Source organism: Paralichthys olivaceus, chromosome 19 (assembly GCF_024713975.1).
Source record: "Paralichthys olivaceus isolate ysfri-2021 chromosome 19, ASM2471397v2, whole genome shotgun sequence".
Classification (NCBI taxonomy): domain Eukaryota; kingdom Metazoa; phylum Chordata; class Actinopteri; order Pleuronectiformes; family Paralichthyidae; genus Paralichthys; species Paralichthys olivaceus.
Genome location: NC_091111.1, coordinates 8,497,603 through 8,516,779, shown reverse-complemented (window position 1 = coordinate 8,516,779; position 19,177 = coordinate 8,497,603). Strand labels below are relative to the sequence as shown.

At 39.4% G+C, this 19,177-nt stretch overlaps 1 long non-coding RNA gene across 2 annotated transcripts in view; it reads right to left on the bottom strand.

The window, feature by feature from the left end:
• Positions 1-3,197: 3,197 nt before the first annotated feature.
• Positions 3,198-19,177, bottom strand: part of LOC138405578 (uncharacterized) — a 30,546-nt gene continuing 14,566 nt past the window's right edge. For both annotated transcript variants that reach the window (XR_011239366.1, XR_011239365.1), the window contains 2 exons: positions 5,113-5,312; positions 3,198-3,318 (listed from right to left, as the gene is read on the bottom strand). This is a non-coding gene — a long non-coding RNA (uncharacterized lncRNA). The remainder of the gene's footprint in view (positions 3,319-5,112; positions 5,313-19,177) is intronic.

Sequence of the window (19,177 nt, the reverse complement as noted above, 5' to 3'; positions counted from 1 at the left end):
GGGCTATTATAAACAACTCAACTGTAATGATTTAATTACCTGATGAGATTTACTCAGTGGTTAAAGTGGGGTTACGCTGGGTGAGGCCCCAGGAGTTCAGTTGTGTGGCGGGCCTTTTTGTTACGAGCTGTAAACAAGCACAAACTCAAAACAACAGTGTCAGTTCCCACACGTATAGCTTGTTATTGTGTCTCTGCTAATGCGCTTGCACACATCAACAGCTCTCTTGCAGACAACAGCTGCAAGACTGATGTTAAACACGATTCGTAACTGAAACAGATATTAGTTGGCATCAATTGGGTAATAGCGACCCAACAGAACAATTATGAGAAGTTCTGTGTAGTTCGCACACTTTAATCTGCAAGTTGTTTTAGCTCTGCGTGGCTCTTTGAGTCCGAACGCCTTGATTTCAGTTCCGGGCCAGTGCCAGGCTTCATAAACAAGGCTCCTCCACTGTGGGATGCTTTCAGAAATTCTAGGAATTGCAGTGTGTGCTGTGCAACGAGAAAACCCCTGACTGTTGCCTTTGTTAGCTGCTTTTAATTAAACCCTGCATTTCTTCTCCCTTATGCAACACCAGCACACAATTATGCAAGCATCTAAAGGCGTTGTGTTAAGTTGCAGGCAGTTTGGCTGTGACATGACGAGAGTGGAGCGACACCTTTAGAGTATTTTGATTTATTTCCGCACAGAAACACGTCGCCCTACAAGATTTTCAACTGGATTATTCAGACAACCTAAATTATTCGGACGGTTTAAACAAGTTTGGGCGACAGGATGGTGGCCCATCTGTCTCACAAAGCAGATGCAACAGATTCTCCTCACAGTTGTGAAACGTGTGTACTTGAATAAGCAAATCGCTGGGTTGCGTTCCAGCACCATCAGTGCAGCCTTTCATGTCGCTCAACCGTGCCACAGTAACTGTTTATTCAGGGATCACACTAAAGCCCGGGTTGCCCTCATTTAAAAGTTCCTAATTGTGAAGAGGCACATGTCAAACAACAAAATCATTCAGATGACTTGTTTCTAAATATGACCGTAGCATCGCTGAGGCACATCAGCCAGCAGGGTTTGCACGAGGGACTCATCAAATGACGGGTGTTCACATAAAACGTGCGGAGCTTCATTTTGTTGTCAGAATCAGTCCTTGTTAACTACCACTTGGGCCCCCTTTCACCAATTGCTGTTTAGGCTATTTTGGGATGTCTGCGCTCCCCTGTTAGTGACGTGTGCTGCTGGGTAAATTTGCAGCTCCGGAGGCCTGGGCCTTCAACCTCAGATTGCATCAATCGGGAGAAAAATGGAGGGGTGGGAGGGGAGGAAAGAACCGGTCCTGAAACATTAAAAATACAAGTATTGAAAGATGACACAAGGACACGAGTGAATAGGAAGTGCTGCTGCTGAAAAGATTTAAAGTATTTATTATGAGAAACCAATGTGATTGGAATAACTGGAAAACAAGTCTTTGGCAGAGAATCTGAATCATTCAAATTGGATGATGAAGAAAATGTGCTTGCATGTAATGAGATAGATAAAGAATGTGTTCATGAGGAAAAAGTCCTGGAGTGATAAGTGATGGTGGCAGTGGAAGAGTGGGGGCGCTATTGCACTTCCTCACCTGGAGCTGTTCCCAAAGAGAGGACACACAGAGGAAATGTTTTTGATGCTCAGTGTAAATTCATGTCGTGCTTGGTTGTGTGTCTGTGTAACACTTGTTGTGTTTGCTGTGTAGTGATGCAGTAAAAAAGGCTTTCAATGGGAATTATTTCACTATTTAATTACAAAAAAATATTACTGTCCATCACTCGCTCTTATGGATAATGTCACAGAAACAAATAATTTACTGTGCTATATGAAATATGCATTAATAAATAAAACAACAATTGATTAATTAATAGATTTTTTAATTAGATTTTTTTACATTTGTGTGTGTGTGTGTGTGTGTGTGTGTGTGTGTAAATGCAACCTAAAAGGAGAAACAATTAAATGAATTCATTAATAAATTGTCTTCCCTTTTTTCCTATTTGCTATTCAACCTGCTGAGTCATTTAGCTTCTCCATTCAACCTCTCTATTCCGTGACACTTTGGGCCTTGTGCTGTTACAACAGGGTGAAACAATGCAAATTAGCCACGACATGTAAGAAGCTCTCTGATAACCAGGGTTTGGGATAATCTGATAATCTCATTCAAAACCTCAGACTATTTTGTAGTTTTTGTAAATCCCTTTTTAATTTGAAGAATTTGTTGATTGATTAGTAATTGTGTATAGATAAATAAATTAATTCATACATGAATAATTACATTTGTTATCACTGTTTCCTCTGTTGTTTCTGGTCCTCTGTAGTTTCCATGGTAAATCCTCAGCTCTTTGTATTCATCCAGCCCAGCTTTGTTTATTTGTTCAGTGAGTTCAACAGACACACACATGCATCACAAAAGAAAAGGTTTCTTTCACTTCAAGATCAGTTGTTCCTATAATGAGGTGCACTCACGAAACTGTGAAATTAAATATGTCTAATTAAGCTGTAAAAAATAACTGAGAAAACTAATGCAGGTAACAACAATACATTATTCATCCTGTGGGCGTGAGTGAAAGCTAGTAATGTCTATGGTATATTTTCTACGGAACCAATTTCAGAATGGAGATTAGAGAGCACATAGTTGTAGACTACAGTTTGGGTGATTTCCCATTTCTGCACCTTCCTCTGCATTTCAGAGATTTAATAGGGCAACATTAACAATTTCTTTGGGGAAAAATAAGTTAAAACCGCTACAAGCTACAAGAAAATGATCTACTTCTTATTTTTCATTATAAGAGCAGGTATATACATTGATTGGCTTGATCTGACGCCCACACAGGTGCTGCTGGGGCACCGAACATGAACGTCCATGAGGTGATCATGCACAATGTAAAGCAAAGTTTTAACTGTGGGTTAAACATGTGTACATTCATATATTTAACTCTTTTTGTGGCAGATGCATAAGTGTTTGGATCAGATGTGGTCTATGGTCGCTTGCCTTATTTAAGTCCAAGTCATGAAAACATTGGCCCCACTTATAGACAGTTGATGTGAAGCGCACCCTCTTGCACCACCGGTTAATTGTGGCCAGGAAAAGTGCACAATTACTTTGAAACCAAGGTTAAGTGAAATACAACTATATTCTGCAGATCAATAACCACACATTTTACATTTTTTTCATGTCTTTAATAAAATATTAGTAGGGGGTCGGGTTACATGCAGTTATCAGCTGACAACAGTGGTGAGTGAGTCCATATTAGGTGCATCAGTGTCTGAATCCGGTCAGTCAGGAGAGACCTGCAGAGAAATAAATGAAAATGAGTCAATTAGACTAAAATTCAATCAACGGTGAACAAGAGGAATAGACTATTTATAGCATAGAGTATTTTGTCACCTGCTTGGATACAGTTAAACACAAACTAACATGAATGTAGAAACTTATTAGATAAAGACTTTGGCGTTGACTCAATCGACGAGATCGATTGGGATGAAGCCTGAATAGCAGAGGGAGGGGTGTTGTTTTAATTTGTATTGTAGTGTATTATTTTATTTTAGTGAATCAGATGAGAGTTTGAGCTTGTGGGTGTGTGTTTTGTTGTTGTGGTTGTCACTGTTGTCTGTTTATTTGTTGGTTGGTTTGATCAAGCAAGATAAAGCAAAAACTACTGGATGGATGAACATGAAACTTGGTGGAAGGATGTAATTTGGTTCGAGGAAGAACTCATCTTTGTGTGGATCTGAGGGTGGATCCAGAAATTGTTTTTCCTTTTTTTTTAACACAGTTAAGGGAGTTTTTGGTGGATTTTTCTGAGAATAACTCATGAACCTTAATGAAAAATCAGACAAGTTTAGGGGACTGATATTTATGAGTGTACAATTTGGTGCAGATCCAATGTTTTTCTTAAGGGGAATTTTGAGCCTGGGTGGTGACATTCTTGCTTTGTTTTGTCCTCTTAATTTGTGTTATGCATCGTTGTGGGTTTTGGTTTGTAAATGTGGGAAATGTTGACAAGTAAGTAAAATATTGTAAAAAAAAAAAAAAAAGGAAAAAAGAAAGACAAGTGGTTTATATTATTCAGCTTTGATAATGATTAGAGGAAAAACTACACAAGGGACCCTATGAAATCATTGGTAGAAGCTTGTTCAGAGGGAACAAACACAGACAGGTTTGTTTCTTCGGATGAGATCCAGTAAAATTGCGAAATTGTTAACTTCATAGGTTTGGATATCAGCTGAGGCATTATTGAATTAAAATTGTTGTTTGTGCTCATGTGAGTGGCCGGAATCGCCGGATGAGGTTAAGGTCACCAATAATAAGCAGCTCGGAGGATCCATGAGTTAACCATAAATTCCTAATCTTCTCCAGAGCTTCCTTAATTGAAGACGTCAGGCAGTAAACATTATTTCCCATGAGAAGTGATGTGAGTGTTCCCTGAAGCACAAATGTCCCCAGTAACTATTCACCGAAGAGGAGTTAAATAAAACAGCATCTATCTATCTATCTATCCATCCATCTATCTATACAGAATTTCAACCATGCCAGCTTCAAATGATTCTACTACTAATTTCAAATATGTATTTAGGAGGAGAGTATTATGTTTATTATATTTTTTAAGGAAACATTTAGGAACATATATGCAAATTCACAATGACAAAGAATGTATCCTCAAAATGTTCATCTTTCACGTGTGTTCCAGATTTTTTTTATGTACATGTTATGTTAGACACTCGGAGCACATGGTAACGTTTGGGGAAAGATCAGTGAAGGAACACATTTCAGAATTAAGACTAATTCTGTGTGAAGCATATAATTGTATTTAATTTTTGTGATTGCCGTTAGGGCAGTGCCCCAAAAGTGAAGCCAAAGTGTCCGTATAGGTCACAAACCCTGTCTTTCCCATGTTAGTGGATGGGACATGGATCAAACTGAAAGGTAAAATAAAAGTCAAAGCATTTTTCTAGATGGTTTCTGTCATTTTAGATAGTTTTTATCAAACTGTATGTCCAAGTTTTTTTATTACAGTAGGTTTTAACTAGTTATTTGATGCTAAAAAACATCATCAACATAATTGACAAATGAAACTGACTCACTATTGGCTCCAAATGCTGTCCATCTTTATAAACAGTTCACAGCTGCGGCCTTGTGTCATTTAATCTGGTACACAGGATAACACATGGTGCACAGGCGGGACAGTGTGCTGCAGCCTTAAGCCGTTTTCAGACATCCGGGTAAAATCTGGAGAATTGGCTCCGGCGACGCATTCACAACAGCATCAAATCCCAAATGGAATCTTGATCAGAGGCAAAAAGAACATATCACACATGGATCAAGGTTCAGAATTAAAACGATCATTATAGTGAGTTCAGCTAGAAATAATACAGTCTGTTAATCGGAGTCAATGAGAGCAATGGAGGCCTGGAATTAAGCTTCCTTATTTGGCTCTAGGCCATAACAACTTCAGTATTTACACTTTCTTTCCTCAACTCTGGCAAACTGCATTGGCCTCAGAACCAGAAGGCCAGACCACCAACCAGAGGGAACCCATGCAGCTCCAGACCTCTAATACAACTGTTTTTCACAGCAGACATATTAAGCTGTCAAAGGACAGAAGCACACATGGAATTTATAACATTAAGAATTTAGATGGGCCAGTTCCAGGGCTCTGGTGTTAAGCACGCTCACTCACGGACATTGTCTACTGACACTTACTGGAATGGGGCCACTGTTGATGTTAGTATTTACACGTGTTTGAACATGTCAGCCGTGACGAGCGGGAATCGATCGGCAATACTGATTCCAGTTTAAGTAGAAGCAGCTGCTGCAACCTGCCAGCCTGTGTGTAAAGGCACAGGAGATAACGTGCTTGAAATAACGATGAACTGAACGGAACCAAGCGAAGGTCGGCCGAGTGTGTGAAGAAGATGAGTGAGAGAGAAGAAGCATTTCCAAGGAAAAATAATGAGCAGGCATACAGAGAATAACACAGTGGCAGGCAAGGACACACTAGGGGAGTAAAAAAAAAAGAGAAATATATGAGAGTGTAAGAGAGGTGAATGGAAGGAGCCTGTCACGCGGCACCGGGGGCGAGCGTCAAAAGCAGCTTTGATTTTGGCATTTTGGCGTCCTCGTTCGCCCACTCACTCGGGCAGCACGCCGCTGTGCGGGAGGGTTCACTCCAGGTCAGGACCGGAGATTCTTGACTCTGACGACACTTTGGCAGGCAAGACCAAGAGGAAGGAAACCCAAATATTCAAACCATGTGTTCAGACCAGAAATTGGCCGAAAATAAATTCCATGTTTAGCGTAGTTAGTTGGGACATTCAAAGCAAATAAACACTGTATAAGATGATGGAGTTACATGTTCTGGCATCAGCCTTTCAAACTAAATGTGATGGAGTTGCAGAATAAGAGAGCTGGTTCCTGTCTTGTTATGTCTGACTCATTAAGAAACACAAATACATGACTGGCAACACAAAAATTAGAACAAAGACAATATGTTTTCTTTTTTTGAATTGATAGAAAACTAAGTTTATTTGCTGCAAGTTTTATGTAATTTTACCACAAGTGTGAAGCTCAGACAGGAAACAAGTTGGATAGAGGCGTGAGGGAGTATTACCGCCTGAGCCACAGCACAATTTATACGGCGCAATTTCATTGCAGCTTTTCTTTAAAATCGTGTGCAATGTTTTACACAGGTGTCTTTGCAATGACATCGTGGGAGCAAGTGAAAATAGCAAAAAAATAGCCGTAGTTTCTGTATAAAGCTTTCACACGATCTTTGCTGAATGTTCAATCACATGCACAGGGACATTGCAACAGGGTAGACAAAGCAGGCAATTACCCCCGACTGATCCACAGCAACAATCATTTTGTGAAGACCCCATTAAATTCTATGATTAGCTATGTTCAGGGGACTGTTAAGACTCAATGGTCAGAGGCCCCCTGATTAGACCAAATGCGATTATCTTTCAGTAAATTGTTTTGTAATACTAGAGGTTTGGTTGAAACTCTAGACTGTGTATTGTGTTTAATTTGTTTCTTCCCGAAGGGAAAAGTGACCCGGGGCCCCCAAAGTCCTTAAAAAGCCCCTGCACACACAGGATGGACAGAAGATTTGAAAAGGCCTATATTGTGATTTTTGTCTTTCAGGAATAAAGACAGAAATGAGGACGTTTTAAAGTGATAATAATGATTTTTCATTATTATCACTTTAAAACAACCCCGGGGGAAGTGGGGGTGGAAGAATGGGTTCACTTAAAAGACAGGCTTGTTTCCTGTTTCATACCAAGAGCCAGTTTTCTCTTTTGACCGTAACTTAGCATTTCCTCACTCCTCGTGATTCAACTCAAAAAACAAACCAGACCCTGACTTTAAAGGATTAGGTTTTTGAACCAAAATGTAACAAAAAGTGGATAATCAAAGGGAAACAATTACCACTGCAGTTTTCTTTTCAAATAAATCAGTAACATTTTTTTATTTAATGCTGTCATGTTCAATGATTAATCGTCATCAGCATAAATGATAAGCCGTCACAGGCTTAAAATTGAAATAAAATAACTTAATTGTGCATGATACTGCACAATATGTTCCTCTGGAGTTGAACCCTCAGGTCTGTACTGGTTCCTGTCCCTTCTGACTCATGTGGCAGAGCTGCTCAGAGTTCACAGAAAATTTACACAGCACATTTTATTGACATCGTGACAGGAATTCAAACAAGTGCTGCAGGCAATAATTTCAAGTTTGACACAGCGGGAACATAACATGACCCTACTGATTAAACACATGGTTCTTTATTAGGAGGCTACTCACTCCCTGGGATGAGGTAACTGTTTGACCTGACAAAAATCAAGTAATGTATGCATTCGATAAGCCTCAGGATTACATACAAACAGACTGATGGTTGGGGAAAGTACAGGATCACAAATAACCTAACCAGGTCTCATGTAAACAAAGTTCTGGAGTCATGTCAGTGTATGGACTGCTCTGATCAGTATACATGTCCTTATGTTAATGGTTCATCAGTGCAGCTATGGGTATAAACAATTTAAATAAACATTAGTTATTTTATTTTTAAAAGTTAATTTGTATACATGTATATATTTAATCATTGTAGTTAAGAATAAAATAAAATATAGGACCCACAACAAAAACAGACTTGTCTCAAGCATCTGATGAGTTATTAAACTTAATAAAAATAAGAAACATCTATAGGTTTCCCCACACCATCCACTGAAAAAAAGGAATTTTTGGACCAAATAAAAAAAAAAATTACCTCAACAGGTAACACAGACATGAATTGAAGGTTTAGCGTGTAGAATGTAGTGACATATACTGGTGAAGTAGTATGTTGCAGCAGAATACCCCTCACCTCACCCTATGAACCAATGGAAGCTTCAGTTTTCATAAAAACTCAAAACGTGTCTGGTTTGTACAGTTTGGGCTGTAAAAAAAACATGGTGGTCTCCGTAGAGAGGACCCTCTCCTGATGTAAATAAAAAGTATTTAAATGTAAAGGGCACACTCTAGGGTAAAGAAAACAACAACTGGTACAATTTAGATGAAACGCACTAGTGAAAACATCTAGGATTATTCTATATTCAATTACTGCCAAAAGAACCCTTTCACCTACAGATTACATGCTGAACCTTTACATAGGTTGTTCAAATTGAAGTTGACAAGTTAGATCAACATTGCTAGAAGCAAGTATTTTTTTTAAGCTGATCTGACAATTGACTGGTTTCACATTGGATATGGCCCATTAAATTAAAAATAAAGGATAATATTTTTAATTCAATGTTGCGAGCTTAAGGACACAGTCACACATACTTGAATGATGAACGCCTCCTGAGGCAAATTACATATCATAGCTTGCTGTCTTTGGACAGTGCAGGATCTGACACACATGGAAATCAGTTGTGTGGTCTGTCATTAGTTTATGTTCATGGTTACAGATTTAACAGATTTAACAGATTTAGTGAAGTTTAAAATTTGAATGTCCAACATCATAAAGTAGCAGCTGGTTTGACACAGCGAATATCAGGTTCTTCTCCATTTTGCCTCACTAAGAAAGTGGGGCCAACCACATAAACCTCGGTCAAAGTTCACCAAAGTTGAACTCCATGCGAAGCCATGCTGGGGATTGAATGTTTTATTTGCCCCCTCGTGCACACAGAATGGAAGCGACCAGGAGGTGAAGGTTTGCCACAGATACATCTGAGTACGTGTGAACGTACACAAAGGAAAAATTAGCGAGAAAGATAAAAGTCAACTTAATGATGATTGATTAAAGCCCTCAGAACTGAAGAGGCCTCTTGGATGAGGAAGAGGTGAAACGTCTTCAAGAAACGCAACAAAGTCCAATTGACCTGTTTTTTTAGCACATGGATGTACCATGACCTGGATGACTGATAATCTCCACAGACATTAAGGCCAGCTGTCTACCACATCAGTTAGTAGCTACACTGATAATGAGATAAGATGCACCAAGATCTGTGTGTTTCGGATAAGCAGGTAATTTACTGCAGCATGACGCAAACACAAGGATCAAGGAAAACCTTCAGAGAAAGGTTGGGAAAAAAAGAGAAAAACAGTCACAGTCAGGGTGAAATTGGTTTGATAATCACTGGCTGAACACACATTTAATCTAACAGCGTCTGCACCGAGTTACAGCTACATCAAGGTTGGATATTGCACAGCAGGGATTCACTTACAAGCTTTGTGTTTGCTTGTGTCACTGAAAGAGTCAGACAGTTAGATTGGAGGAAAGTGCTGCCTGATCCTGACAGCCACAGTCGAGTTAGGTTTGTGGTTGTATTAAAGTATGCAACGTCTCATTTACAAACTACTCAGTGTTCTGAAATACAGCAAATGAATTCCCCTGCAGTAGAATGAATATATTGTCTACGCCACGTCTGTCCTGGGCTAAGATGATGTGTCAGATTCATAATGCGTTCTTAAACCAGAGAATTGTTCACATCCATTGACGAATGCCATGTCTTCTAAGTCGAATCTGCACACCATTTTCCTAATCAGCATGTGCACGCAGAGAAATACACAATGAAAAGAACATTTAAGAATTCAGGAATGATTTAAAAAAAATCTAAAGACAGCGCCGTACCGGATTTAAACTGTAAAAAAGTTCTCAAACACAGAAGAGAGGGGGAAGGCAAAAGAAAAGGAAGGTGCACAGAGTTATCTGAACTGGAGCAGCGCATCATTGGAAACACAGCACTGCAGGTGATTCCTCAGCTGAGCATCTGTGGATACTCGACCTGAGCCTGATCTGTTTTTCTTGTGACACATTTAATCTGTAAAACCTACCGACTGTTTTTGTGACTAAATAATCTTCCCTGAAGCATATTCATGTGTTTTAAAAGTGTTATCTTAGTATAGTATGAACCAAATATTCTGTAAGTGTGTTTAAAACAATTAAATATTAAAACAATTATGGTAAGTTAAATCTTAACTGTGCAATTAAAAGTAAAAAACACAAGAACTGATTATTTTACAGAAGCATTTCAATGTGTGTAAGAGTGTTCTTCAGTGTGCGAAGATACATAAGATCACATCCCAGATAAGAAAACATTAGTGGAAGGCAGAATCTTGGTAAAAACTGTGTAAGTAGGTTTTAAGAAGAGATTTCTTCTTAATAACGGTTGGTGAATGAGGCCCATTGTGAGTACAGAGAGCAGCACAGTTGTTCAGATGTCAACGCTGTCCCCTCACAAGATCCTCGATTTTAATCAGCTGTGGCCTTCTGGGTGTTTCCACGTTCTCCAAGTATCTGTGTAGTAGTATCCAAAAAGATTCCTATTTTTGGTCCCACACACAGCATGCAACATGCAAACATGGGGAAATTTGACCTCTGTATTTAACCCATCCGTGTGAACGGAGCACATTCCACACAGTGACCACGCACGGAACAGTGGGCAGCCATGAAGGCGCCCGGGGAGCAATTGGGGGGTTCAGTGCCTTGCTCAAGGGCTGAACTAGCACCTCTCCAACTCCGGTTCCCAAGCCAAGTCGCTATGGACTGCGCTACTGCCTCCCCTAACATGCAGAGGAAGTGAAGTGGAGACGAAGGCTACATACATCCATAATACATCCATAATACATCCATACGCTTTTCACCTTTTACCACCAGCTAAATGAAGAAAGAAGAAGTTTGGAAACACTGCTAGCCAGTTTTAGTTTGAAAACTCCGGGGCTGCATTTTAGTCTTGACGGGCAGATACTTGGAAGTTTGGAAACTGACGATGGCGCTCACAACCGCTTGTTGATTTGGTCTTATCAGTCACGAGCTTGACTTCGCTGTTTCCAGCGAATAACCAGCATTGGCCTCGGCTACCAATAGAATAGAAAGCTATTATTCGACAAATCCAGCAGGATGAGCATTCCCAGTATATGCAATTGGTCACATGGACATGCGTTTTCAGGCATGTTAGTTGTTGTGTTCTGACATTCCAATGCCTACCACTCCATAGCACTCGGTGAGATGTCGTAAAAAGAACAAAGAGTGGAGAGAGAATGCAAGATAATGACTACTGAGTGTACACTTTTATGTTGCTGCTGTAAAATACCTTCTGTTTAAAAAAATAAACGCTGTGTTGACAACTTCGACATCGTCCAGACGTTTTAGTTTAAAAATGACACTTTCAAATGAAAATGTAGTGTTGTGGATGTAACCTTAAACGTGTGAAGGATAAGGTGACTTTTACTGATTATATACTCAGAAAGGCTCCAGGCTGCCCAACACTGTGAACTGGATGAGCAGGTATAGATAATGTAGTCTACACAACTTGTCAAATCACTGATAAACATCTATAATTCTAAATGTAATGTGAATTGCTCGGATAGTATCTCTGAACATCATTCGTTTGTGCACAGTTCTTCCAAATTAAAACATTGGTTCATTGTGTCTTTGTGTAATGTGATTCAATTAAGTGATTTAAGAGTTTAAAGCCAAACCTACCTCATGTTCATATTCTACAGTGTATAGTACGTGCATGACTGTGATGACTGCAATAAATATTCTTGAGTTCAACGGGGGCAGCACAGAGAAAACTACTTATTTCACAAATTTATGTTTTACACTGCCTGTGAGAAAAGGAGCAGATCTGTCGGGAGCCCTGGAGGTGTGTCAGGGATCCGGGATCGGGGCGCTGCGCTGCTCTCACATGAACTCAGTAATACCAGCAACGCTCAGGAGAACACCAGGCTTCTTGACAAAGGAGCCTTGTGTCCTTTGGGAGAACTGCGCGAGGCCACAACCTTTTGTTTCTGTCGGGGCAGATTCGAACCCCTGTTTGAAGCAGACCTCCACTCGACGTCGAAATCAAAGTCTGGACCCAATTAATTACAGACCATATTCAACCCTCTGCAAACGCTTCCTTATGTGACGCTTGATTGTACGTTGTTGGCAGCATGAATTCAGCTTCTTGTTGGGACATTATGTGGCTGTACATTCCCATGACATTTACCTTCTGAGCCACCACGAGGTCAGAAGTTCATTCTTTCATTCGTCCTTTTTTATTTGTCGACCATTGTTTATTTCTTTTCTTCCATGGTCCTCCTCCTCTGAATTGGGAAAAAATCTGGTAATGCTCTGCTTTAAGCTTAATACATAACTAATAATATCTGTAATTCAACAAGATCTTATGTTTTAAAAGTCCCGATGTGCTCTCTTCATCATGATTATCATCACATCTTATCGGACCAGTGCCGTATTCATTATAGGGCAGTATTGTTTGTCTCCACCAGGTATTTGTTGGAGCAAATGGGACCCAGTGAGCACAGATGGAGGATGTGATCTATGGTCTGGGGAGTCTCTCCACAGGGACACAGAGCATTACTGTTGATTCCTCACTTTTGTGGGTTATCCCCGGTTGTGGAGGGTAAGGGTTAGGTTTAGGAATCATGTTGCTCCACACAACAGCTAAATCAGCTAAATAAGTGAACACTACATTTATGTATGCTATATGACATTTACATGTCATAATGTCAACTATTATCCCACTCAAAACTCTAAATTCAGATAATCATACAACATAAACTCCATATAAACACACTGAAATGTTTTTCATCATTTCCTCTTCACAAAAACCATGAACTTTGTTTTCTTTAGTTTCATAGATTCATTATTTTCATGAAACCACCATTTAAGTTTGACCATTTCATTTTCAAGGCTTTGTGTTAAAACATTTACTTCATCTACTGAAATATGGAGTGTCATCTGCAAACAACAAAAAATGCAGTATCTCTAACACTGGACATATGTACAATAAGGCTACAACCCCATGAGACTCTCACATAGTGTTTTACAAAGGATTCTATACTTGATCCAACTTTTGATTTTAAAACACACAGACACACACACACACACACACACAGTCAAACACACACACACAGTGGAGTTCTCATGGCCCATCACTGAACTGGACATATGGAGGATGTACGTTGGCAAGGTTAATGGGTTACATTCCTCTGGAGACTGTTTTCATTTTTAGATAATGGCGCCATGATTATAATCAGACATCTGCTCTCTTGTGTGTCTTTGTTGTGTTCTAGTCGACCCACTCACAAAGTGAAGGCGGAAAATGAAAAAAAAAATAAACAGGCAAATGGAGCGGAGCTGAACTCTGCTGTGATTTAGAGCGTTGTCACATCAAATAAAGCTCTTCTACTCCTGCCCTGGAACCATGGATATGTATCGATATTAAAATGAAAAAAAATAAAAAACAAGAAAGAATCAAATATGGGACCTTGACCCCAGAAAATTGTAGCTGGTTATTTGTTTAGTTAAGAAGTTTTTTTGCAGCCAGCGTCCATGCATCAGCGACATACTGTAAAAACATGAGAAATTGGCACTCCACCCACCACTCCAAGAGACTGAATTTTTCTGGGGAGCACTCGAAGAACAGCTGCGGAAAAAAAGGAAAAAAAAAACATTAAAATTCAATTGCTGTCTCATCCATTTTGGTCTTTCCCTTGAGCAGAGCAGCAGAGGATAAGTGACACTGTTGACAGAGATGCATAATATTTGTGACTCAGCGAGAGATGTATTAATGATTCAGTAACGACTTTGCGGTGGTAGAAATGTGTCCTCATCGCTCTCATCTGACTAAAAATGAAGTTTACCCGAGGTCTTTGCTGAGGTGCAGCAGAAAATGTAGAAAATGACGAATGTGGCGGGTTAAACTCAAGTGCACACATATGCATTAATGTCATATCTTCATGTTTTATTACATCCCATCATGATCCAGTGATGTAAGAGCAACATCTCTGCAGATCTTTCTTCCGTATGTCAGAACGTCAGCGGTGACATACAGTCTGAACACTTTGTCCCTGCTACATTTTAAAGAAGAACTGTCCGACAGTAATTTAGCTAATCTAATATTTGCACAACATGAGTTACGAGACACTGTTAGACTTCTTTATTTTCATCATCAAGAGTAGAAAATATAAATGGGAGGGACACGTCTCATGTTTGTAAGTAATTCTATGTATTCGATCTCAACCCCTATTCAAACATGTTTGCTTATTTTTGCATTTTGGTTTTTGTATTAAAATTTGAATATATTCAGTGTTTGAACAGATATCTCATCATGCATTGTATGTTCAATTCTCCTCAGGTGTAGAGCTTCAGTCACCCTCTTGTCATTTTTTATCACTACAAAAGTTTATGTTACTCCAGAAGTTTTACGATTCACATGTACAACCTGCATTTACATTTTCAAATTTTTATATAAAATAATAAAACACTTTAAATTAACTAAATTTAATAACAAATATAAATCAATTAAAATGCAATAATCAATGGTAATTTACTTAAATTAATTATTCAGTTAACTGAATTGTTATTGATTTAATTAAATTAACTTAGTTACTTTAGTTGAGTACAATTAATTAAATTATATTGACTTTAAACTAATTAAAATGTAAAAATATTGAATAAATAAAGCAAATCATAAAATAAATTGGAGTTAATTCAACTAAATTGGTTGTGTTGAATATACTTTGAACCGAGTTATAATTATTCTAATAACTTGATGCTTGATTGACTATGTTACCAAACAATATTAAATTACTTGAATGATGCTTTATATTTATAGTTAACAATGATACTTAGGGAAGAGGTCATCAGTGTGTCAGTGAAGGAAGTGCACTCATTGAGTGATGTAAGATCAAAGACGATCTAAGAATGGAAGGACGGCAGGTGTCTGGCAGAAGAAGACAGGTTTACAACTCAGAGCTCACAGCAGTCACAGTGAGAGGTCAAGGCAGCCTGACAGCTGGAGCTGAAGGAAGTGAGATACATGTCAGAGGAAGGTGAGCCAGCTGAAAGTAGAAGGACAGTGTGACCAGTGCAACCAGAGGAAGACACAAAGAAAACACTGGAGGAGCAGTGAGCAGAAGCAGACAATGAGGATAGCTGAGAGTGTTTAGTTTGAAAAATGAGAGAGAGTAGGAGAAGGAGGGAAACATCTGGTCCTTCCTCCTAACTCCAAACTCTGTGGTTCTGCTGGTGGGTTTCCAAGCTGAGGAGAACAAGTGCAGAGCAAGTGTAACTTTTAGCACCTCCTTTAATTCCCTTTGACACAACTACTTCTACTAACAGTCAAATAGTCTAGTTTTAGTCAACGCTGCTTTTGCTTAAAACAACAAAGAACAACACTAACTCATCTGAAGATTATGTTTTGTTTTGTTATGGCGATTTCAAACTAAAATCTGTGTTCATCCCTGTCCGTACTAACATGACTGAAAACACACACCCGGAGATCACTTAAGTACACTGTTCATGCACATCCCGGTGATGACAAGAAGGCATGTACGTCCAGCTGGACATGGACATTGTTGCACATTGCCCAAATAATTGTTTTTCTCCTTCACACATAAATAGTTGTATCAATGTAAAACACAGAATTTAATGGCACAACAGCTGTTAGCAGAGACAACAGGGACAGTACTGCGTGTAATTGATTATCCATGTTGTGTTCTACGCTGGCAGCTGAGGCTAAAGCTGGTTGTTTTCTTCCGGAAGGGGATCATGTGATAGGAGCGTGACGAATCAGTGAGTGTCATGACCAAAGAGACCCAATAAGCAAGAAGTTGTGAGTGTCTACGTCATTTCCTTCTCAGTTTCTGCCCATCCAAACTTAAACGCAGCCCTGCAGTTTTCAAACTAAAACGGGGCCGTTTCTAAAAGACTGAAAGAAACTAACAAAAAAAATTTAAATAGGTTGATGTGCTACAAACAAAAACAAGTGATTTCCAAAGCAGAATTTGTGCGTTATGTCCTGCCTCCTAGCTGCTGCTCTACCCAGACTCACCTGAATGCTCCAGACATTTCCCTGCTGTGTTCTTCACGTGAACCGATTTTTCCTGACATTTCATTCACTCCACCACCATCATCATACACTTTATGTCCTTAAGGCCGAAGTCAGGTCACAGACGCCTGGCACCAGACGAGGCCCACGGGGTTAACATACTTATACGTATAAAGAGGTCACACAACCAGACATTCTACTTATACAAAGGCTTGACACAGAAGACTGGCTTCATAACACCGATGTTTGTGTTCTTTGCTCATCAGGAAGCAGTAAATGCTCCAGAACTTTCTCTGCTCCACTTCACACGTTCTAATCTTACCTCTGTGAAGACCAGGTCCAACCGTCACAGCAGTGTCGGTCCAACTCTTTATGGAACATGAGAACAAACGAAGGGGCTTGATTGTCCCATTATGTTTTGGCACAGCCCAAACAGAAATAGCAGAGCTGATTGACTTTGACTAAATTAATTTGTTTTGGGGCTTAGTCCCACTTGAATTAAGCTCGCTCAATGAACCTTCATCTCACTGGCCTGATTAAAACTCTGTTGCGTTGCTCAATTTGCCCATTTGTCTAACTATTGCATTTGAACATACAGGGCTTTATTTCCTAAACAGCCCTCTGCCGGCACCAGGCCCGCCAAATATTTTCATTAGACCACCAACCCAAGCCTCATTAGGGAAGAAATGCACAGAACCCATAAATTGCGGTGAACTGGAGCTCCAATGAATTATAGAGCCGTGTTGACACAACACAAAGCAGGATACATAGAAGGAGGGACGACAGCTTTATCAAAGATGATTTTCCAGTTGTAGTCAATTAAACTTCAAAAATGCACTGTGCAGCTTTTCAATTTACAATTCTTTTGTTATTATTGGCTCATTAGCTTCAGATGTATGTTGCAGAGCTGGGATGTGAATTCATTCTGAGCGGTTATCATCTCAGTCCTTACCATTCTTCAACTTGGCACAGCCTTCACACTAATGGCGTGTGAGTCGGAGAGTGTAACGGCAGACAGCGCTACGCTCAACAAAAGACTGAATAATGAATCGGTGAGAGTAACTAAATGAAACACGTATCAAATCAAAGTTAGGATCCCACCACTGCATCTCTGTGCAAGGCAGAAAGAGACGATTCTCAAAGACCAAAGTGCAAGATAAAAAAACGATCCAACGGAGCATTATATATATATTATATACTCTCACACTATATTTGCGATCTAATTAAAAGTGTTTGTTTTTTGGGAAAGATCTTTCTATAAGTTCAGACATAAAAAGGCTGCATGAATAAAATTAGAGAATGCGGACTGAAAGGCTTTGGATAAAAAGCGACAGGGTAAGAATATGATAATTTAGATAAAACTGTACCTTCGATTTTTTGATTATCTCATTTCACCAACATGGACTAATTATGTTTATAGATGATTTGAGAGATGATAAAAGATCTCATGGTCATGAATCCAGGTTGCGATGGCCCACATTTTGGCTCATGAACACATTGTTCAGTCAACTAGTCTTTTTAAAGTGTGTGTCACTCACAGGGCCTCTCGGTCAAACATGACATTCAAATTCAGCCCAACACTGTCAGGTTTCTTCAAACAACTTTATGTCAAATCTATTGTGTGTGCATGAATGCACTAATTGTTAGTCACTTTGGATAAAAGTGTCTGCCAAATGACATGTAATGTAATGTAATGCATGTGTGGCCTTGTATTAATATAATTTTTGAGATTCAAAACCTATATATTAGGAGTATGTGCGTGTGTGTGTGTGGGGGGGGGGGGGGTAATTAAATCGACAGTTAAATTAAAATTGAAAACTGTGACAATGGCCGAGCTGATTTTTTGACACAAGCGGAAACAGAATTAAAATAACTTTAATTACTACATGAGCAGCTCCAGGTTAGATGGGCCTGTACTACCAATCTGAAGAAACCATCACATTTAGCTGCATTTCTCTTATACACTTACCAATACTTTGCTTCCATATTTAACAGGGAATCAAGAAAACAAAGAAAATATTAACCTGCATGCATTTTTTGATTAGTTTGCCATAAATGCCACAACCTAATCCACACGGATCATTTGATACATTTGCACAAGCTGATTAAAGGGGAAACTGATTGGCTGCCAAAATGTCTGTTGTACAGCACAAGCAGTGTATGTGTCAGATCCCATCACGCCGTTCAAATCTGGGCTAAAATCCTGGAACACAAATATTTGTTCAAATTAAGCAGGGGAACTATTTAAATTCCCCATTTATGTAGCCATTACACTGGGATTACGCAGAATTACTGTTAACTGGGTACATTATAATGTATAATGCTCTGGCTGAACATTAAGAACAGACCAACATTTAGGTCAGTGCTTATGACTCTGTTAAACAATTGTTAGAAAACCAAGCTGGCCTGGTTTTAGTTTGAAAACTCCAGGGCTGCATTTAATCTGTACAGGCAGAAACAAAGATGTTTGGTTATGATGATATAGACATTCTGATTCTGGTCTCGTCGACTGATCCGACAGGCTCCTATCACATGATCCTCTCCCGGCATTGGTCAATTACAAGCGTTGCTGATCCTGTTGTCTGTTTTGAAAACGTACAGGTATGGATGTAGCCTCAGTCTTCTTCGGTAGTCTGGCATGTTCCGCAACACCATATCCTCCACACACCAGAGGTGGCTGACCAATCACAACAGAGTGAGCCAGCTGGCCAATAAGAGCAGACTGAGCTTTACGGGGAGGCGGGCCTTAAAGAGTCAGGAGCTAAGAGGACGAAAGTATGAGTAAAATGATGTTTCCTGAAAATATGATAAACCAAAATGAAATTTTGTA